We start from the raw sequence: 25164 nt of genomic DNA on the forward strand, positions 1-25164 counted from the left end.
AGGCAACCGCACACAGTGTTCCCAAGCGGTCACCCATCCAAGTACTGACTGTGCCCAATGTTGCTTAACTTCGGTGATCGGACGAGAACCGGTGTTTTCAACGTGGTATGGCTGTTGCCAGTAATAAATGAAAATTTTTACAAATATATATTTTTCATAAATATCATTAATATTAAAGTATATTATTAAAATTTTCAATGAAGTAATCAATTTAAATATATACTTATTTATTATACCATATATTTTAAATAAAAATGCAACCGCACACAGTATTCTCAAGTGGCCACCCATCCGTGGTACTGACTGTGGCAAATGTTTCTTAACTATTATTTTATAAAATATTTATACAAAAAATAATTTACTCTTATCAAATATTAATTTGTGGCCTGTATTAAGGCCTATGTTATTTTCATTTTTTAGCAAAAATAATGAAATATTTCAATATATTATTAAAGTAACAGATCATTTCTTTTTTGGTGCTGCTTTTTTAATTTTTGTAGGAGATGATTTGGCAACAGAAGCTTTCTTAGCTTTTGGTGCTTTCGGTTTACGAGCAGGGCTACTTTTGGCAGCGGATTTTGTACTTTTTGCTGGTTTTGCTTTAACTGGTGCTTTTTTTGATGCCGCTGATGATTTTGCAGTAACTTTTTTAGCAGCAGTTGATGATGATGGAGTCGCTTTTTTTGCTTTAGGCTTTTTGGCTGCCAATGATGTAGTTGTGGCTTTCTTTTCTTTTGGTGCCCGTTTACTTTTAGCACTCTTTGCTGAACCTTTTGCTCCACTTTCTTTTTTGGATACTTTTGATTTAGCTGAAGAATTAGATGAAGCGGAAGCAGCCAATTTGAATGAACCAGATGCACCTTTACCTTTAGTTTGTACCAAGGCTCCCTCAGTTACAGCAGCTTTTAAATATTTTTTAATAAATGGTGAAATTTTATCAGAATCCACTTTATAATTTGCAGCTAAATATTTTTTAATTGCTTGTAATGATGAACCACCACGTTCTTTTAAATTTTTAATTGCGTTAACAACCATTTCTGATGTACGTGGATGTGTTGGTTTTGAATGTTGTTTTGTACGTTTAGCACCAGAAGCTGTTGCTTTTTTTGTTGGTGTTGTAGAAGCAGCAGTAACCGCAGTTGCTGCAACAGCTGTAGAATTTTCTTCGGCCATATTTTTTTACTTTATAAAAATAATGTATTTATTATAAATATTTAAATGATAAAATATAATAATTCTATCAAATAAAAAATAAAGGTTTTCAATTATATCATTATTCACAATAATATAAGTCCCTATGTAAGTCAAAGTACCATGTAGAAAACACATAAAAATTAAATAGTATTTCTAATTTACTGTCGTAGTAAACATGATTTATTTTTTCAATTTCTATAATATATAAAATAATAAATTATAAATTTAATAATAATATTTATTTTATAAATTAAAATATATTTAATTTTTTTATTAACAATTATTAATAAACATAGTTTAATATTAATTATTTCAATCATACAAAACAATAATATTTTTAAGGTAAACTTAAAAAGTATATATTTTTATTTTTTATTTAATATCGATTTATTATAAATTATTAGTATATAAATAATTAAAAAATTTAATATATAAATATATATATTATAGTATAAGATTTCATTTTTAGAAAAACTTTTTTTGTCAATAATGAAAACGTATTATTATGAAATGTGTTAATCGAACATTGACAAAATATATTTCATTAGAAAATACTTTTATTTATGCATTAATATCAATAATTAACTATTAAATTAATTTTTTCATAATTATATAAAGAAATTTTATACTGATATAAGTATTTATATATTATAATATTTATTTTAAATATAAAAAAATTTATGACAAAATATATTATTAGAGTATTTGTTGAGATTAATATAAGATTATTTTAAATAAGAATTAATTTATATAATTATTAAAATATTATTAATTTTATGTTATGTAATTTTAATAAAAATAAATAATAATAATAATAAATATACAAATTTTTTAACAATTTAAATTTTATATGATCTAAATAATTTTGTTAAGTACGATATGAGAAATCATTGTAAGCTTCGTTAAGAAACTTTGTAATATAAAATAATAATAATAATATTAAATATATAAATAAATAAAATAAATTTGATATATATTTTTAGTTCATTCTGTGTATAAATCAAAGGATACCGAATAATTGGTAACGGATGCGATATATTATAGTATCGAGTATTAAAACATAATATATAAATTTATCTTGTTATTCAAATTTTTTGTTACTTAACTTATGTATTTAGAAAATTTATAATATTATTTATATAATTGACATAAAATCTTATAAATTGAAATTTTATTAATATGTATCAAAAGAAGAGAGTAACGTATTGATATAATATCAAAGGATACTGATTATTTAAATAACGAATACGTCATATATTGTTTGTGTAACGAAGTTCACTTGGCCATCTAGTTTAAAATAACATTTTCAATAGAAAGTTTATATGCTTTGTTTTTTTTTTTTCTTTAATTATTAAAAAAATAAATTGAAATTTAATTCAATCAAATTTTATAATAATTTTAAAAAAATTTTTCCTTTTAAAAAATATTTTGTGATGTTGTGATAATATGTATTAATACAAGTGCATCCTGATACTTTTATCTCTAGTAAAGGTATGAGTATCATGAACAGTTTTGTTATCTAATGATATTATTTTGATAATATTTTGTGTATATTCTTATAATATTTTGTCTAAATATCATCATAATACAATATTATTTTGATAATATTTTATGAATATTCTTATAATATGTTACCTAAATGTCATCATAATATGATGAATTATTTCCATAATAACATATAAAAAAAAAAAAAAAAAAAAAGAATCATTAATTTATAATTATTTAAATTGATTCTTTAAAAAAATATTATAATATATTATTTATAAAAATAATTTTTACTCTTATTTTAAATAAATTTGTGGCCTTTTATTAAAAGGCCTATGATCGATGTATTATTATTATAAAAATTAATGCAATGTTTTTAATTTATGCTTTCTTTTCAGTTTTCTTTGGTAATAACACTGCTTGAATGTTTGGTAATACACCACCTTGAGCAATTGTTACACCAGATAATAATTTATTTAATTCTTCATCATTACGAATTGCCAATTGTAAATGACGTGGAATGATACGTGTTTTTTTGTTATCACGGGCAGCATTACCAGCTAACTCGAGAACTTCTGCAGCCAAATATTCCATAACAGCAGCCAAATATACTGGGGCACCAGCACCTACTCGTTCAGCATAATTTCCTTTTCGTAATAATCTGTGAATTCTTCCAACAGGAAATTGTAATCCTGCTCGGCTTGATCTTGACTTTGCCTTTCCCTTTACTTTACCACCTTTACCTCGTCCAGACATAGCGAATAAATTTATTTAATTAATATTTTTTTTTGTAAATATAATCACACAGATGTGTACGTTACGGGGATTGTAACATAAATGTTTAAAATGTTATTTGGGTATTTTAATTTATAATATTTATAAAATATAAAACTTTAAAAATAAACCAATCACCTTATAGTATTATTTTTAGCCAATCAGAGAGTAGTATTCATTTTTATTGTTATATCCATCTTCGCGTATATAATACGCTAGTTGTATACACGACACGCTCATACATATACTGGCTGGTGTTCTGTAACTATCTGTGTATATTAATTGTTTGTAACAATGCCACCAAAAACAAGTGGAAAAGCAGCAAAAAAAGCTGGCAAAGCTCAAAAAAATATATCAAAGAGTGATAAGAAAAAGAAGAGGAAGCGCAAGGAATCATATGCAATTTACATTTACAAAGTATTAAAACAAGTGCATCCTGATACTGGTATCTCTAGTAAAGCTATGAGTATCATGAACAGTTTTGTTAATGATATTTTTGAACGTATTGCTGCTGAAGCATCACGTTTAGCACATTATAATAAACGTTCAACAATCACAAGTCGGGAAATTCAAACCGCAGTTCGATTATTATTACCTGGTGAATTGGCAAAGCACGCTGTTAGTGAAGGTACTAAAGCTGTTACAAAATATACAAGTTCAAAATAAATAAATCGAAAATATTATTTAATTGATAACATAAAAATACATCAACATATAAAAACGGCTCTCTTTTTAAGAGAGCCATCAAATTTTTTAAATAAGAGTAAATTATTTTTATATATACAAAAAAATAAAATAAACAATTATTAATATCATATTTAATATAAAATTTTATATATTAATAGCTTGAATATATCTATTATTAGTATATCAATATTATTAATTTTAAATATAATAAAGGATATCGCGGAATATATATCGTAAATCAATGTAATGCATTTGCATTACATTACCTTTATTATTTTCATTTTACATTTACTACTTGTTTATGTACGCTTATAATTATTAGAAAAATATTTTTAATAATTTTAAAAAATAAATGAAATAATAAAAATTTAATAATAAATTATTTATTGAAAGTATAAAAAATGGTATAGCAAAATCTTTATTTTCTTTGATTAAGGCGAAATGTTTTATTAGTTATAAATTCGATAATCTCCTATCGATACTTGTTACTCTTAACTTGTATATATAAAAAATATAATAGTATATTAATTTATAATAAAATTTTTTCAAAAATTCAATAAGTTATTGTAAAATAAAATAGATAATATACAAATTATAATTTATTATTGCAGATATATTACAATAATAAAAAAAAAAATAAATAAAAATATTTGGTAATGTATGTTATAAACAAAATAATTTGTTGTAAACAAATTATATAATATGTTATATTTATTAACAAATTTATTTACTCTTATATAAATAAAATTAGTGGCTTCCCAAAAAGGAAAGCCTGTTTAAATTTATCGGATGTATTAAATATTCTTTAATAAATTTACTAAATATTTTAAGTAAATTATTATATTTTCTTAACCTCCAAAACCATACAAAGTACGACCTTGTCGTTTTAATGCATATACAACATCCATAGCTGTAACTGTTTTACGTTTTGCGTGTTCAGTATATGTAACAGCATCCCGAATAACATTTTCAAGGAATACTTTAAGTACACCACGTGTTTCTTCATAAATTAAACCAGAGATACGTTTTACTCCACCTCGTCGTGCTAAACGACGAATTGCAGGTTTTGTAATACCTTGGATATTATCACGCAAAACTTTTCTATGACGTTTTGCACCCCCCTTTCCAAGACCCTTTCCACCTTTTCCTCTGCCAGTCATTTTAATAAAAAATTATTTACAATATTTTAACGAACGGATAACACGTGTGTTAACCTCACAAGTATTGTAATGTATGTGAGCGCCGGTACAATTGTGCCTTTTTATATAAAGCATTAAAGATTTTTTAAGCCACGCCTATACAATTTGATTAGTCCATACTCTGATAGCTATCCAATAGGATATGACAACAAAAATTTTGAAATTTCATATAAATATAAATACAACACATTTATTTCGCATTTAAACATTTGACTTTGTAGTATCAAATTGTCGAATATAATTTTTAAAATTGTGTGTTTTTTTGTAAAAACATTATTATTTGAAAATGGCTAGAACCAAGCAAACTGCACGTAAATCAACTGGTGGTAAAGCACCAAGAAAACAATTAGCAACGAAAGCTGCACGTAAAAGTGCACCAGCAACTGGTGGAGTAAAAAAACCACACAGATATCGTCCTGGTACAGTAGCTTTACGAGAAATTCGTCGTTATCAAAAAAGTACTGAATTGTTAATTCGTAAATTACCATTCCAACGTTTAGTACGTGAAATTGCACAAGATTTTAAAACCGATTTACGTTTCCAAAGTTCAGCTGTTATGGCATTACAAGAAGCTAGTGAAGCCTATTTAGTAGGTTTATTTGAAGATACCAATTTATGCGCAATTCATGCAAAGCGTGTTACAATTATGCCTAAGGATATACAATTGGCAAGACGTATTCGTGGAGAACGTGCATAAGCGTTTTAAATGACAATTTAAAAAAAAAAAAAACAAATAAGAAATATTTTCGGTCCTATATATAGGACCAACATATATTATTAAATAAGAGTATATTATTTTTATTAAAAAATATATATATATATATATATATATAAATTATTGAAATAAAATTAAACATTATTAAAATTTTGTTATAATTATAAGCGATTGCTATTTCTAAAAATAAATAAATTTCATAAAATTTATATTATTTTATATTCATTTGAAATATTAAAAAAACTTCTCGCTTTAAAGTAACCATGATATGAGTTATAAATGCAATAAAATTTTATACAAAAAATAATATTTATTTGTTGACGAATAATATAAAAGGTTTACATTTCTAAATAACATATATTTATATATGGTGTGTAAAAAAAAAGAAAAGAAGAAAAATAATTTATATTTTTAATATAAAAAGGCAACCGCACACAGTGTTCCCAAGCGGTCACCCATCCAAGTACTGACTGTGCCCAATGTTGCTTAACTTCGGTGATCGGACGAGAACCGGTGTTTTCAACGTGGTATGGCTGTTGCCAGTAATAAATGAAAATTTTTACAAATATATATTTTTCATAAATATCATTAATATTAAAGTATATTATTAAAATTTTCAATGAAGTAATCAATTTAAATATATACTTATTTATTATACCATATATTTTAAATAAAAATGCAACCGCACACAGTATTCTCAAGTGGCCACCCATCCGTGGTACTGACTGTGGCAAATGTTTCTTAACTATTATTTTATAAAATATTTATACAAAAAATAATTTACTCTTATCAAATATTAATTTGTGGCCTGTATTAAGGCCTATGTTATTTTCATTTTTTAGCAAAAATAATGAAATATTTCAATATATTATTAAAGTAACAGATCATTTCTTTTTTGGTGCTGCTTTTTTAATTTTTGTAGGAGATGATTTGGCAACAGAAGCTTTCTTAGCTTTTGGTGCTTTCGGTTTACGAGCAGGGCTACTTTTGGCAGCGGATTTTGTACTTTTTGCTGGTTTTGCTTTAACTGGTGCTTTTTTTGATGCCGCTGATGATTTTGCAGTAACTTTTTTAGCAGCAGTTGATGATGATGGAGTCGCTTTTTTTGCTTTAGGCTTTTTGGCTGCCAATGATGTAGTTGTGGCTTTCTTTTCTTTTGGTGCCCGTTTACTTTTAGCACTCTTTGCTGAACCTTTTGCTCCACTTTCTTTTTTGGATACTTTTGATTTAGCTGAAGAATTAGATGAAGCGGAAGCAGCCAATTTGAATGAACCAGATGCACCTTTACCTTTAGTTTGTACCAAGGCTCCCTCAGTTACAGCAGCTTTTAAATATTTTTTAATAAATGGTGAAATTTTATCAGAATCCACTTTATAATTTGCAGCTAAATATTTTTTAATTGCTTGTAATGATGAACCACCACGTTCTTTTAAATTTTTAATTGCGTTAACAACCATTTCTGATGTACGTGGATGTGTTGGTTTTGAATGTTGTTTTGTACGTTTAGCACCAGAAGCTGTTGCTTTTTTTGTTGGTGTTGTAGAAGCAGCAGTAACCGCAGTTGCTGCAACAGCTGTAGAATTTTCTTCGGCCATATTTTTTTACTTTATAAAAATAATGTATTTATTATAAATATTTAAATGATAAAATATAATAATTCTATCAAATAAAAAATAAAGGTTTTCAATTATATCATTATTCACAATAATATAAGTCCCTATGTAAGTCAAAGTACCATGTAGAAAACACATAAAAATTAAATAGTATTTCTAATTTACTGTCGTAGTAAACATGATTTATTTTTTCAATTTCTATAATATATAAAATAATAAATTATAAATTTAATAATAATATTTATTTTATAAATTAAAATATATTTAATTTTTTTATTAACAATTATTAATAAACATAGTTTAATATTAATTATTTCAATCATACAAAACAATAATATTTTTAAGGTAAACTTAAAAAGTATATATTTTTATTTTTTATTTAATATCGATTTATTATAAATTATTAGTATATAAATAATTAAAAAATTTAATATATAAATATATATATTATAGTATAAGATTTCATTTTTAGAAAAACTTTTTTTGTCAATAATGAAAACGTATTATTATGAAATGTGTTAATCGAACATTGACAAAATATATTTCATTAGAAAATACTTTTATTTATGCATTAATATCAATAATTAACTATTAAATTAATTTTTTCATAATTATATAAAGAAATTTTATACTGATATAAGTATTTATATATTATAATATTTATTTTAAATATAAAAAAATTTATGACAAAATATATTATTAGAGTATTTGTTGAGATTAATATAAGATTATTTTAAATAAGAATTAATTTATATAATTATTAAAATATTATTAATTTTATGTTATGTAATTTTAATAAAAATAAATAATAATAATAATAAATATACAAATTTTTTAACAATTTAAATTTTATATGATCTAAATAATTTTGTTAAGTACGATATGAGAAATCATTGTAAGCTTCGTTAAGAAACTTTGTAATATAAAATAATAATAATAATATTAAATATATAAATAAATAAAATAAATTTGATATATATTTTTAGTTCATTCTGTGTATAAATCAAAGGATACCGAATAATTGGTAACGGATGCGATATATTATAGTATCGAGTATTAAAACATAATATATAAATTTATCTTGTTATTCAAATTTTTTGTTACTTAACTTATGTATTTAGAAAATTTATAATATTATTTATATAATTGACATAAAATCTTATAAATTGAAATTTTATTAATATGTATCAAAAGAAGAGAGTAACGTATTGATATAATATCAAAGGATACTGATTATTTAAATAACGAATACGTCATATATTGTTTGTGTAACGAAGTTCACTTGGCCATCTAGTTTAAAATAACATTTTCAATAGAAAGTTTATATGCTTTGTTTTTTTTTTTTCTTTAATTATTAAAAAAATAAATTGAAATTTAATTCAATCAAATTTTATAATAATTTTAAAAAAATTTTTCCTTTTAAAAAATATTTTGTGATGTTGTGATAATATGTATTAATACAAGTGCATCCTGATACTTTTATCTCTAGTAAAGGTATGAGTATCATGAACAGTTTTGTTATCTAATGATATTATTTTGATAATATTTTGTGTATATTCTTATAATATTTTGTCTAAATATCATCATAATACAATATTATTTTGATAATATTTTATGAATATTCTTATAATATGTTACCTAAATGTCATCATAATATGATGAATTATTTCCATAATAACATATAAAAAAAAAAAAAAAAAAAAAGAATCATTAATTTATAATTATTTAAATTGATTCTTTAAAAAAATATTATAATATATTATTTATAAAAATAATTTTTACTCTTATTTTAAATAAATTTGTGGCCTTTTAATAAAAGGCCTATGATCGATGTATTATTATTATAAAAATTAATGCAATGTTTTTAATTTATGCTTTCTTTTCAGTTTTCTTTGGTAATAACACTGCTTGAATGTTTGGTAATACACCACCTTGAGCAATTGTTACACCAGATAATAATTTATTTAATTCTTCATCATTACGAATTGCCAATTGTAAATGACGTGGAATGATACGTGTTTTTTTGTTATCACGGGCAGCATTACCAGCTAACTCGAGAACTTCTGCAGCCAAATATTCCATAACAGCAGCCAAATATACTGGGGCACCAGCACCTACTCGTTCAGCATAATTTCCTTTTCGTAATAATCTGTGAATTCTTCCAACAGGAAATTGTAATCCTGCTCGGCTTGATCTTGACTTTGCCTTTCCCTTTACTTTACCACCTTTACCTCGTCCAGACATAGCGAATAAATTTATTTAATTAATATTTTTTTTTGTAAATATAATCACACAGATGTGTACGTTACGGGGATTGTAACATAAATGTTTAAAATGTTATTTGGGTATTTTAATTTATAATATTTATAAAATATAAAACTTTAAAAATAAACCAATCACCTTATAGTATTATTTTTAGCCAATCAGAGAGTAGTATTCATTTTTATTGTTATATCCATCTTCGCGTATATAATACGCTAGTTGTATACACGACACGCTCATACATATACTGACTGGTGTTCTGTAACTATCTGTGTATATTAATTGTTTGTAACAATGCCACCAAAAACAAGTGGAAAAGCAGCAAAAAAAGCTGGCAAAGCTCAAAAAAATATATCAAAGAGTGATAAGAAAAAGAAGAGGAAGCGCAAGGAATCATATGCAATTTACATTTACAAAGTATTAAAACAAGTGCATCCTGATACTGGTATCTCTAGTAAAGCTATGAGTATCATGAACAGTTTTGTTAATGATATTTTTGAACGTATTGCTGCTGAAGCATCACGTTTAGCAAATTATAATAAACGTTCAACAATCACAAGTCGGGAAATTCAAACCGCAGTTCGATTATTATTACCTGGTGAATTGGCAAAGCACGCTGTTAGTGAAGGTACTAAAGCTGTTACAAAATATACAAGTTCAAAATAAATAAATCGAAAATATTATTTAATTGATAACATAAAAATACATCAACATATAAAAATGGCTCTCTTATTAAGAGAGCCATCAAATTTTTTAAATAAGAGTAAATTATTTTTATATATACAAAAAAATAAAATAAACAATTATTAATATCATATTTAATATAAAATTTTATATATTAATAGCTTGAATATATCTATTATTAGTATATCAATATTATTAATTTTAAATATAATAAAGGATATCGCGGAATATATATCGTAAATCAGTGTAATGCAAATGCATTACATTACCTTTATTATTTTCATTTTACATTTACTACTTGTTTATGTACGCTTATAATTATTAGAAAAATATTTTTAATAATTTTAAAAAATAAATGAAATAATAAAAATTTAATAATAAATTATTTATTGAAAGTATAAAAAATGGTATAGCAAAATCTTTATTTTCTTTGATTAAGGCGAAATGTTTTATTAGTTATAAATTCGATAATCTCCTATCGATACTTGTTACTCTTAACTTGTATATATAAAAAATATAATAGTATATTAATTTATAATAAAATTTTTTCAAAAATTCAATAAGTTATTGTAAAATAAAATAGATAATATACAAATTATAATTTATTATTGCAGATATATTACAATAAAAAAAAAAAAAATAAATAAAAATATTTGGTAATGTATGTTATAAACAAAATAATTTGTTGTAAACAAATTATATAATATGTTATATTTATTAACAAATTTATTTACTCTTATATAAATAAAATTAGTGGCTTCCCAAAAAGGAAAGCCTGTTTAAATTTATCGGATGTATTAAATATTCTTTAATAAATTTACTAAATATTTTAAGTAAATTATTATATTTTCTTAACCTCCAAAACCATACAAAGTACGACCTTGTCGTTTTAATGCATATACAACATCCATAGCTGTAACTGTTTTACGTTTTGCGTGTTCAGTATATGTAACAGCATCCCGAATAACATTTTCAAGGAATACTTTAAGTACACCACGTGTTTCTTCATAAATTAAACCAGAGATACGTTTTACTCCACCTCGTCGTGCTAAACGACGAATTGCAGGTTTTGTAATACCTTGGATATTATCACGCAAAACTTTTCTATGACGTTTTGCACCCCCTTTTCCAAGACCCTTTCCACCTTTTCCTCTGCCAGTCATTTTAATAAAAAATTATTTACAATATTTTAACGAACGGATAACACGTGTGTTAACCTCACAAGTATTGTAATGTATGTGAGCGCCGGTACAATTGTGCCTTTTTATATAAAGCATTAAAGATTTTTTAAGCCACGCCTATACAATTTGATTAGTCCATACTCTGATAGCTATCCAATAGGATATGACAACAAAAATTTTGAAATTTCATATAAATATAAATACAACACATTTATTTCGCATTTAAACATTTGACTTTGTAGTATCAAATTGTCGAATATAATTTTTAAAATTGTGTGTTTTTTTGTAAAAACATTATTATTTGAAAATGGCTAGAACCAAGCAAACTGCACGTAAATCAACTGGTGGTAAAGCACCAAGAAAACAATTAGCAACGAAAGCTGCACGTAAAAGTGCACCAGCAACTGGTGGAGTAAAAAAACCACACAGATATCGTCCTGGTACAGTAGCTTTACGAGAAATTCGTCGTTATCAAAAAAGTACTGAATTGTTAATTCGTAAATTACCATTCCAACGTTTAGTACGTGAAATTGCACAAGATTTTAAAACCGATTTACGTTTCCAAAGTTCAGCTGTTATGGCATTACAAGAAGCTAGTGAAGCCTATTTAGTAGGTTTATTTGAAGATACCAATTTATGCGCAATTCATGCAAAGCGTGTTACAATTATGCCTAAGGATATACAATTGGCAAGACGTATTCGTGGAGAACGTGCATAAGCGTTTTAAATGACAATTTAAAAAAAAAAAAAACAAATAAGAAATATTTTCGGTCCTATATATAGGACCGAAAATATTTCTTAAATAAGAGTATATTATTTTTATTAAAAATATATATATATATATATATATATATAAATTATTGAAATAAAATTAAACATTATTAAAATTTTGTTATAATTATAAGCGATTGCTATTTCTAAAAATAAATAAATTTCATAAAATTTATATTATTTTATATTCATTTGAAATATTAAAAAAACTTCTCGCTTTAAAGTAACCATGATATGAGTTATAAATGCAATAAAATTTTATACAAAAAATAATATTTATTTGTTGACGAATAATATAAAAGGTTTACATTTCTAAATAACATATATTTATATATGGTGTGTAAAAAAAAAGAAAAGAAGAAAAATAATTTATATTTTTAATATAAAAAGGCAACCGCACACAGTGTTCCCAAGCGGTCACCCATCCAAGTACTGACTGTGCCCAATGTTGCTTAACTTCGGTGATCGGACGAGAACCGGTGTTTTCAACGTGGTATGGCTGTTGCCAGTAATAAATGAAAATTTTTACAAATATATATTTTTCATAAATATCATTAATATTAAAGTATATTATTAAAATTTTCAATGAAGTAATCAATTTAAATATATACTTATTTATTATACCATATATTTTAAATAAAAATGCAACCGCACACAGTATTCTCAAGTGGCCACCCATCCGTGGTACTGACTGTGGCAAATGTTTCTTAACTATTATTTTATAAAATATTTATACAAAAAATAATTTACTCTTATCAAATATTAATTTGTGGCCTGTATTAAGGCCTATGTTATTTTCATTTTTTAGCAAAAATAATGAAATATTTCAATATATTATTAAAGTAACAGATCATTTCTTTTTTGGTGCTGCTTTTTTAATTTTTGTAGGAGATGATTTGGCAACAGAAGCTTTCTTAGCTTTTGGTGCTTTCGGTTTACGAGCAGGGCTACTTTTGGCAGCGGATTTTGTACTTTTTGCTGGTTTTGCTTTAACTGGTGCTTTTTTTGATGCCGCTGATGATTTTGCAGTAACTTTTTTAGCAGCAGTTGATGATGATGGAGTCGCTTTTTTTGCTTTAGGCTTTTTGGCTGCCAATGATGTAGTTGTGGCTTTCTTTTCTTTTGGTGCCCGTTTACTTTTAGCACTCTTTGCTGAACCTTTTGCTCCACTTTCTTTTTTGGATACTTTTGATTTAGCTGAAGAATTAGATGAAGCGGAAGCAGCCAATTTGAATGAACCAGATGCACCTTTACCTTTAGTTTGTACCAAGGCTCCCTCAGTTACAGCAGCTTTTAAATATTTTTTAATAAATGGTGAAATTTTATCAGAATCCACTTTATAATTTGCAGCTAAATATTTTTTAATTGCTTGTAATGATGAACCACCACGTTCTTTTAAATTTTTAATTGCGTTAACAACCATTTCTGATGTACGTGGATGTGTTGGTTTTGAATGTTGTTTTGTACGTTTAGCACCAGAAGCTGTTGCTTTTTTTGTTGGTGTTGTAGAAGCAGCAGTAACCGCAGTTGCTGCAACAGCTGTAGAATTTTCTTCGGCCATATTTTTTTACTTTATAAAAATAATGTATTTATTATAAATATTTAAATGATAAAATATAATAATTCTATCAAATAAAAAATAAAGGTTTTCAATTATATCATTATTCACAATAATATAAGTCCCTATGTAAGTCAAAGTACCATGTAGAAAACACATAAAAATTAAATAGTATTTCTAATTTACTGTCGTAGTAAACATGATTTATTTTTTCAATTTCTATAATATATAAAATAATAAATTATAAATTTAATAATAATATTTATTTTATAAATTAAAATATATTTAATTTTTTTATTAACAATTATTAATAAACATAGTTTAATATTAATTATTTCAATCATACAAAACAATAATATTTTTAAGGTAAACTTAAAAAGTATATATTTTTATTTTTTATTTAATATCGATTTATTATAAATTATTAGTATATAAATAATTAAAAAATTTAATATATAAATATATATATTATAGTATAAGATTTCATTTTTAGAAAAACTTTTTTTGTCAATAATGAAAACGTATTATTATGAAATGTGTTAATCGAACATTGACAAAATATATTTCATTAGAAAATACTTTTATTTATGCATTAATATCAATAATTAACTATTAAATTAATTTTTTCATAATTATATAAAGAAATTTTATACTGATATAAGTATTTATATATTATAATATTTATTTTAAATATAAAAAAATTTATGACAAAATATATTATTAGAGTATTTGTTGAGATTAATATAAGATTATTTTAAATAAGAATTAATTTATATAATTATTAAAATATTATTAATTTTATGTTATGTAATTTTAATAAAAATAAATAATAATAATAATAAATATACAAATTTTTTAACAATTTAAATTTTATATGATCTAAATAATTTTGTTAAGTACGATATGAGAAATCATTGTAAGCTTCGTTAAGAAACTTTGTAATATAAAATAATAATAATAATATTAAATATATAAATAAATAAAATAAATTTGATATATATTTTTAGTTCATTCTGTGTATAAATCAAAGGATACCGAATAATTGGTAACGGATGCGATATATTATAGTATCGAGTATTAAAACATAATATATAAATTTATCTTGTTATTCAAATTTTTTGTTACTTAACTTATGTATTTAGAAAATTTATAATATTATTTATATAATTGACATAAAATCTTATAAATTGAAATTTTATTAATATGTATCAAAAGAAGAGAGTAACGTATTGATATAATATCAAAGGATACTGATTATTTAAATAACGAATACGTCATATATTGTTTGTGTAACGAAGTTCACTTGGCCATCTAGTTTAAAATAACATTTTCAATAGAAAGTTTATATGCTTTGTTTTTTTTTTTTCTTTAATTATTAAAAAAATAAATTGAAATTTAATTCAATCAAATTTTATAATAATTTTAAAAAAATTTTTCCTTTTAAAAAATATTTTGTGATGTTGTGATAATATGTATTAATACAAGTGCATCCTGATACTTTTATCTCTAGTAAAGGTATGAGTATCATGAACAGTTTTGTTATCTAATGATATTATTTTGATAATATTTTGTGTATATTCTTATAATATTTTGTCTAAATATCATCATAATACAATATTATTTTGATAATATTTTATGAATATTCTTATAATATGTTACCTAAATGTCATCATAATATGATGAATTATTTCCATAATAACATATAAAAAAAGAAAAAAAAAAAAAGAATCATTAATTTATAATTATTTAAATTGATTCTTTAAAAAAATATTATAATATATTATTTATAAAAATAATTTTTACTCTTATTTTAAATAAATTTGTGGCCTTTTATTAAAAGGCCTATGATCGATGTATTATTATTATAAAAATTAATGCAATGTTTTTAATTTATGCTTTCTTTTCAGTTTTCTTTGGTAATAACACTGCTTGAATGTTTGGTAATACACCACCTTGAGCAATTGTTACACCAGATAATAATTTATTTAATTCTTCATCATTACGAATTGCCAATTGTAAATGACGTGGAATGATACGTGTTTTTTTGTTATCACGGGCAGCATTACCAGCTAACTCGAGAACTTCTGCAGCCAAATATTCCATAACAGCAGCCAAATATACTGGGGCACCAGCACCTACTCGTTCAGCATAATTTCCTTTTCGTAATAATCTGTGAATTCTTCCAACAGGAAATTGTAATCCTGCTCGGCTTGATCTTGACTTTGCCTTTCCCTTTACTTTACCACCTTTACCTCGTCCAGACATAGCGAATAAATTTATTTAATTAATATTTTTTTTTGTAAATATAATCACACAGATGTGTACGTTACGGGGATTGTAACATAAATGTTTAAAATGTTATTTGGGTATTTTAATTTATAATATTTATAAAATATAAAACTTTAAAAATAAACCAATCACCTATATAGTATTATTTTTAGCCAATCAGAGAGTAGTATTCATTTTTATTGTTATATCCATCTTCGCGTATATAATACGCTAGTTGTATACACGACACGCTCATACATATACTGACTGGTGTTCTGTAACTATCTGTGTATATTAATTGTTTGTAACAATGCCACCAAAAACAAGTGGAAAAGCAGCAAAAAAAGCTGGCAAAGCTCAAAAAAATATATCAAAGAGTGATAAGAAAAAGAAGAGGAAGCGCAAGGAATCATATGCAATTTACATTTACAAAGTATTAAAACAAGTGCATCCTGATACTGGTATCTCTAGTAAAGCTATGAGTATCATGAACAGTTTTGTTAATGATATTTTTGAACGTATTGCTGCTGAAGCATCACGTTTAGCACATTATAATAAACGTTCAACAATCACAAGTCGGGAAATTCAAACCGCAGTTCGATTATTATTACCTGGTGAATTGGCAAAGCACGCTGTTAGTGAAGGTACTAAAGCTGTTACAAAATATACAAGTTCAAAATAAATAAATCGAAAATATTATTTAATTGATAACATAAAAATACATCAACATATAAAAACGGCTCTCTTTTTAAGAGAGCCATCAAATTTTTTAAATAAGAGTAAATTATTTTTATATATACAAAAAAATAAAATAAACAATTATTAATATCATATTTAATATAAAATTTTATATATTAATAGCTTGAATATATCTATTATTAGTATATCAATATTATTAATTTTAAATATAATAAAGGATATCGCGGAATATATATCGTAAATCAGTGTAATGCAAATGCATTACATTACCTTTATTATTTTCATTTTACATTTACTACTTGTTTTTGTACGCTTATAATTATTAGAAAAATATTTTTAATAATTTTAAAAAATAAATGAAATAATAAAAATTTAATAATAAATTATTTATTGAAAGTATAAAAAATGGTATAGCAAAATCTTTATTTTCTTTGATTAAGGCGAAATGTTTTATTAGTTATAAATTCGATAATCTCCTATCGATACTTGTTACTCTTAACTTGTATATATAAAAAATATAATAGTATATTAATTTATAATAAAATTTTTTCAAAAATTCAATAAGTTATTGTAAAATAAAATAGATAATATACAAATTATAATTTATTATTGCAGATATATTACAATAAAAAAAAAAAAAATAAATAAAAATATTTGGTAATGTATGTTATAAACAAAATAATTTGTTGTAAACAAATTATATAATATGTTATATTTATTAACAAATTTATTTACTCTTATATAAATAAAATTAGTGGCTTCCCAAAAAGGAAAGCCTGTTTAAATTTATCGGATGTATTAAATATTCTTTAATAAATTTACTAAATATTTTAAGTAAATTATTATATTTTCTTAACCTCCAAAACCATACAAAGTACGACCTTGTCGTTTTAATGCATATACAACATCCATAGCTGTAACTGTTTTACGTTTTGCGTGTTCAGTATATGTAACAGCATCCCGAATAACATTTTCAAGGAATACTTTAAGTACACCACGTGTTTCTTCATAAATTAAACCAGAGATACGTTTTACTCCACCTCGTCGTGCTAAACGACGAATTGCAGGTTTTGTAATACCTTGGATATTATCACGCAAAACTTTTCTATGACGTTTTGCACCCCCTTTTCCAAGACCCTTTCCACCTTTTCCTCTGCCAGTCATTTTAATAAAAAATTATTTACAATATTTTAACGAACGGATAACACGTGTGTTAACCTCACAAGTATTGTAATGTATGTGAGCGCCGGTACAATTGTGCCTTTTTATATAAAGCATTAAAGATTTTTTAAGCCACGCCTATACAATTTGATTAGTCCATACTCTGATAGCTATCCAATAGGATATGACAACAAAAATTTTGAAATTTCATATAAATATAAATACAACACATTTATTTCGCATTTAAACATTTGACTTTGTAGTATCAAATTGTCGAATATAATTTTTAAAATTGTGTGTTTTTTTGTAAAAACATTATTATTTGAAAATGGCTAGAACCAAGCAAACTGCACGTAAATCAACTGGTGGTAAAGCACCAAGAAAACAATTAGCAACGAAAGCTGCACGTAAAAGTGCACCAGCAACTGGTGGAGTAAAAAAACCACACAGATATCGTCCTGGTACAGTAGCTTTACGAGAAATTCGTCGTTATCAAAAAAGTACTGAATTGTTAATTCGTAAATTACCATTCCAACGTTTAGTACGTGAAATTGCACAAGATTTTAAAACCGATTTACGTTTCCAAAGTTCAGCTGTTATGGCATTACAAGAAGCTAGTGAAGCCTATTTAGTAGGTTTATTTGAAGATACCAATTTATGCGCAATTCATGCAAAGCGTGTTACAATTATGCCTAAGGATATACAATTGGCAAGACGTATTCGTGGAGAACGTGCATAAGCGTTTTAAATGACAATTTAAAAAAAAAAAAAACAAATAAGAAATATTTTCGGTCCTATATATAGGACCAACATATATTATTAAATAAGAGTATATTATTTTTATTAAAAAATATATATATATATATATATATATATAATTATTGAAATAAAATTAAACATTATTAAAATTTTGTTATAATTATAAGCGATTGCTATTTCTAAAAATAAATAAATTTCATAAAATTTATATTATTTTATATTCATTTGAAATATTAAAAAAACTTCTCGCTTTAAAGTAACCATGATATGAGTTATAAATGCAATAAAATTTTATACAAAAAATAATATTTATTTGTTGACGAATAATATAAAAGGTTTACATTTCTAAATAACATATATTTATATATGGTGTGTAAAAAAAAAGAAAAGAAGAAAAATAATTTATATTTTTAATATAAAAAGGCAACCGCACACAGTGTTCCCAAGCGGTCACCCATCCAAGTACTGACTGTGCCCAATGTTGCTTAACTTCGGTGATCGGACGAGAACCGGTGTTTTCAACGTGGTATGGCTGTTGCCAGTAATAAATGAAAATTTTTACAAATATATATTTTTCATAAATATCATTAATATTAAAGTATATTATTAAAATTTTCAATGAAGTAATCAATTTAAATATATACTTATTTATTATACCATATATTTTAAATAAAAATGCAACCGCACACAGTATTCTCAAGTGGCCACCCATCCGTGGTACTGACTGTGGCAAATGTTTCTTAACTATTATTTTATAAAATATTTATACAAAAAATAATTTACTCTTATCAAATATTAATTTGTGGCCTGTATTAAGGCCTATGTTATTTTCATTTTTTAGCAAAAATAATGAAATATTTCAATATATTATTAAAGTAACAGATCATTTCTTTTTTGGTGCTGCTTTTTTAATTTTTGTAGGAGATGATTTGGCAACAGAAGCTTTCTTAGCTTTTGGTGCTTTCGGTTTACGAGCAGGGCTACTTTTGGCAGCGGATTTTGTACTTTTTGCTGGTTTTGCTTTAACTGGTGCTTTTTTTGATGCCGCTGATGATTTTGCAGTAACTTTTTTAGCAGCAGTTGATGATGATGGAGTCGCTTTTTTTGCTTTAGGCTTTTTGGCTGCCAATGATGTAGTTGTGGCTTTCTTTTCTTTTGGTGCCCGTTTACTTTTAGCACTCTTTGCTGAACCTTTTGCTCCACTTTCTTTTTTGGATACTTTTGATTTAGCTGAAGAATTAGATGAAGCGGAAGCAGCCAATTTGAATGAACCAGATGCACCTTTACCTTTAGTTTGTACCAAGGCTCCCTCAGTTACAGCAGCTTTTAAATATTTTTTAATAAATGGTGAAATTTTATCAGAATCCACTTTATAATTTGCAGCTAAATATTTTTTAATTGCTTGTAATGATGAACCACCACGTTCTTTTAAATTTTTAATTGCGTTAACAACCATTTCTGATGTACGTGGATGTGTTGGTTTTGAATGTTGTTTTGTACGTTTAGCACCAGAAGCTGTTGCTTTTTTTGTTGGTGTTGTAGAAGCAGCAGTAACCGCAGTTGCTGCAACAGCTGTAGAATTTTCTTCGGCCATATTTTTTTACTTTATAAAAATAATGTATTTATTATAAATATTTAAATGATAAAATATAATAATTCTATCAAATAAAAAATAAAGGTTTTCAATTATATCATTATTCACAATAATATAAGTCCCTATGTAAGTCAAAGTACCATGTAGAAAACACATAAAAATTAAATAGTATTTCTAATTTACTGTCGTAGTAAACATGATTTATTTTTTCAATTTCTATAATATATAAAATAATAAATTATAAATTTAATAATAATATTTATTTTATAAATTAAAATATATTTAATTTTTTTATTAACAATTATTAATAAACATAGTTTAATATTAATTATTTCAATCATACAAAACAATAATATTTTTAAGGTAAACTTAAAAAGTATATATTTTTATTTTTTATTTAATATCGATTTATTATAAATTATTAGTATATAAATAATTAAAAAATTTAATATATAAATATATATATTATAGTATAAGATTTCATTTTTAGAAAAACTTTTTTTGTCAATAATGAAAACGTATTATTATGAAATGTGTTAATCGAACATTGACAAAATATATTTCATTAGAAAATACTTTTATTTATGCATTAATATCAATAATTAACTATTAAATTAATTTTTTCATAATTATATAAAGAAATTTTATACTGATATAAGTATTTATATATTATAATATTTATTTTAAATATAAAAAAATTTATGACAAAATATATTATTAGAGTATTTGTTGAGATTAATATAAGATTATTTTAAATAAGAATTAATTTATATAATTATTAAAATATTATTAATTTTATGTTATGTAATTTTAATAAAAATAAATAATAATAATAATAAATATACAAATTTTTTAACAATTTAAATTTTATATGATCTAAATAATTTTGTTAAGTACGATATGAGAAATCATTGTAAGCTTCGTTAAGAAACTTTGTAATATAAAATAATAATAATAATATTAAATATATAAATAAATAAAATAAATTTGATATATATTTTTAGTTCATTCTGTGTATAAATCAAAGGATACCGAATAATTGGTAACGGATGCGATATATTATAGTATCGAGTATTAAAACATAATATATAAATTTATCTTGTTATTCAAATTTTTTGTTACTTAACTTATGTATTTAGAAAATTTATAATATTATTTATATAATTGACATAAAATCTTATAAATTGAAATTTTATTAATATGTATCAAAAGAAGAGAGTAACGTATTGATATAATATCAAAGGATACTGATTATTTAAATAACGAATACGTCATATATTGTTTGTGTAACGAAGTTCACTTGGCCATCTAGTTTAAAATAACATTTTCAATAGAAAGTTTATATGCTTTGTTTTTTTTTTTTCTTTAATTATTAAAAAAATAAATTGAAATTTAATTCAATCAAATTTTATAATAATTTTAAAAAAATTTTTCCTTTTAAAAAATATTTTGTGATGTTGTGATAATATGTATTAATACAAGTGCATCCTGATACTTTTATCTCTAGTAAAGGTATGAGTATCATGAACAGTTTTGTTATCTAATGATATTATTTTGATAATATTTTGTGTATATTCTTATAATATTTTGTCTAAATATCATCATAATACAATATTATTTTGATAATATTTTATGAATATTCTTATAATATGTTACCTAAATGTCATCATAATATGATGAATTATTTCCATAATAACATATAAAAAAAAAAAAAAAAAAAAAGAATCATTAATTTATAATTATTTAAATTGATTCTTTAAAAAAATATTATAATATATTATTTATAAAAATAATTTTTACTCTTATTTTAAATAAATTTGTGGCCTTTTATTAAAAGGCCTATGATCGATGTATTATTATTATAAAAATTAATGCAATGTTTTTAATTTATGCTTTCTTTTCAGTTTTCTTTGGTAATAACACTGCTTGAATGTTTGGTAATACACCACCTTGAGCAATTGTTACACCAGATAATAATTTATTTAATTCTTCATCATTACGAATTGCCAATTGTAAATGACGTGGAATGATACGTGTTTTTTTGTTATCACGGGCAGCATTACCAGCTAACTCGAGAACTTCTGCAGCCAAATATTCCATAACAGCAGCCAAATATACTGGGGCACCAGCACCTACTCGTTCAGCATAATTTCCTTTTCGTAATAATCTGTGAATTCTTCCAACAGGAAATTGTAATCCTGCTCGGCTTGATCTTGACTTTGCCTTTCCCTTTACTTTACCACCTTTACCTCGTCCAGACATAGCGAATAAATTTATTTAATTAATATTTTTTTTTGTAAATATAATCACACAGATGTGTACGTTACGGGGATTGTAACATAAATGTTTAAAATGTTATTTGGGTATTTTAATTTATAATATTTATAAAATATAAAACTTTAAAAATAAACCAATCACCTTATAGTATTATTTTTAGCCAATCAGAGAGTAGTATTCATTTTTATTGTTATATCCATCTTCGCGTATATAATACGCTAGTTGTATACACGACACGCTCATACATATACTGACTGGTGTTCTGTAACTATCTGTGTATATTAATTGTTTGTAACAATGCCACCAAAAACAAGTGGAAAAGCAGCAAAAAAAGCTGGCAAAGCTCAAAAAAATATATCAAAGAGTGATAAGAAAAAGAAGAGGAAGCGCAAGGAATCATATGCAATTTACATTTACAAAGTATTAAAACAAGTGCATCCTGATACTGGTATCTCTAGTAAAGCTATGAGTATCATGAACAGTTTTGTTAATGATATTTTTGAACGTATTGCTGCTGAAGCATCACGTTTAGCACATTATAATAAACGTTCAACAATCACAAGTCGGGAAATTCAAACCGCAGTTCGATTATTATTACCTGGTGAATTGGCAAAGCACGCTGTTAGTGAAGGTACTAAAGCTGTTACAAAATATACAAGTTCAAAATAAATAAATCGAAAATATTATTTAATTGATAACATAAAAATACATCAACATATAAAAACGGCTCTCTTTTTAAGAGAGCCATCAAATTTTTTAAATAAGAGTAAATTATTTTTATATATACAAAAAAATAAAATAAACAATTATTAATATCATATTTAATATAAAATTTTATATATTAATAGCTTGAATATATCTATTATTAGTATATCAATATTATTAATTTTAAATATAATAAAGGATATCGCGGAATATATATCGTAAATCAATGTAATGCATTTGCATTACATTACCTTTATTATTTTCATTTTACATTTACTACTTGTTTATGTACGCTTATAATTATTAGAAAAATATTTTTAATAATTTTAAAAAATAAATGAAATAATAAAAATTTAATAATAAATTATTTATTGAAAGTATAACAAATGGTATAGCAAAATCTTTATTTTCTTTGATTAAGGCGAAATGTTTTATTAGTTATAAATTCGATAATCTCCTATCGATACTTGTTACTCTTAACTTGTATATATAAAAAATATAATAGTATATTAATTTATAATAAAATTTTTTCAAAAATTCAATAAGTTATTGTAAAATAAAATAGATAATATACAAATTATAATTTATTATTGCAGATATATTACAATAAAAAAAAAAAAAATAAATAAAAATATTTGGTAATGTATGTTATAAACAAAATAATTTGTTGTAAACAAATTATATAATATGTTATATTTATTAACAAATTTATTTACTCTTATATAAATAAAATTAGTGGCTTCCCAAAAAGGAAAGCCTGTTTAAATTTATCGGATGTATTAAATATTCTTTAATAAATTTACTAAATATTTTAAGTAAATTATTATATTTTCTTAACCTCCAAAACCATACAAAGTACGACCTTGTCGTTTTAATGCATATACAACATCCATAGCTGTAACTGTTTTACGTTTTGCGTGTTCAGTATATGTAACAGCATCCCGAATAACATTTTCAAGGAATACTTTAAGTACACCACGTGTTTCTTCATAAATTAAACCAGAGATACGTTTTACTCCACCTCGTCGTGCTAAACGACGAATTGCAGGTTTTGTAATACCTTGGATATTATCACGCAAAACTTTTCTATGACGTTTTGCACCCCCTTTTCCAAGACCCTTTCCACCTTTTCCTCTGCCAGTCATTTTAATAAAAAATTATTTACAATATTTTAACGAACGGATAACACGTGTGTTAACCTCACAAGTATTGTAATGTATGTGAGCGCCGGTACAATTGTGCCTTTTTATATAAAGCATTAAAGATTTTTTAAGCCACGCCTATACAATTTGATTAGTCCATACTCTGATAGCTATCCAATAGGATATGACAACAAAAATTTTGAAATTTCATATAAATATAAATACAACACATTTATTTCGCATTTAAACATTTGACTTTGTAGTATCAAATTGTCGAATATAATTTTTAAAATTGTGTGTTTTTTTGTAAAAACATTATTATTTGAAAATGGCTAGAACCAAGCAAACTGCACGTAAATCAACTGGTGGTAAAGCACCAAGAAAACAATTAGCAACGAAAGCTGCACGTAAAAGTGCACCAGCAACTGGTGGAGTA

At 24.1% G+C, this 25164-nt stretch overlaps 4 non-coding genes across 4 annotated transcripts; all 4 read right to left on the minus strand.

The window, feature by feature from the left end:
- Window positions 1-119, minus strand: LOC123304423. The gene has a single exon (XR_006536446.1). It is a non-coding gene; the product is annotated as a 5S ribosomal RNA (ribosomal RNA).
- A 6357-nt stretch (window positions 120-6476) lies between these two features.
- LOC123304424 lies at window positions 6477-6595 on the minus strand. The gene has a single exon (XR_006536447.1). It is a non-coding gene; the product is annotated as a 5S ribosomal RNA (ribosomal RNA).
- Window positions 6596-12953: 6358 nt separating this feature from the next.
- LOC123304406 lies at window positions 12954-13072 on the minus strand. The gene has a single exon (XR_006536430.1). It is a non-coding gene; the product is annotated as a 5S ribosomal RNA (ribosomal RNA).
- Window positions 13073-19431: 6359 nt separating this feature from the next.
- Window positions 19432-19550, minus strand: LOC123304407. Its single transcript, XR_006536431.1, has one exon. It is a non-coding gene; the product is annotated as a 5S ribosomal RNA (ribosomal RNA).
- Between the last annotated feature and the right edge of the window lie 5614 nt (window positions 19551-25164).

This window comes from Chrysoperla carnea (genome assembly GCF_905475395.1).
Source record: "Chrysoperla carnea chromosome X unlocalized genomic scaffold, inChrCarn1.1 SUPER_X_unloc_5, whole genome shotgun sequence".
Classification (NCBI taxonomy): domain Eukaryota; kingdom Metazoa; phylum Arthropoda; class Insecta; order Neuroptera; family Chrysopidae; genus Chrysoperla; species Chrysoperla carnea.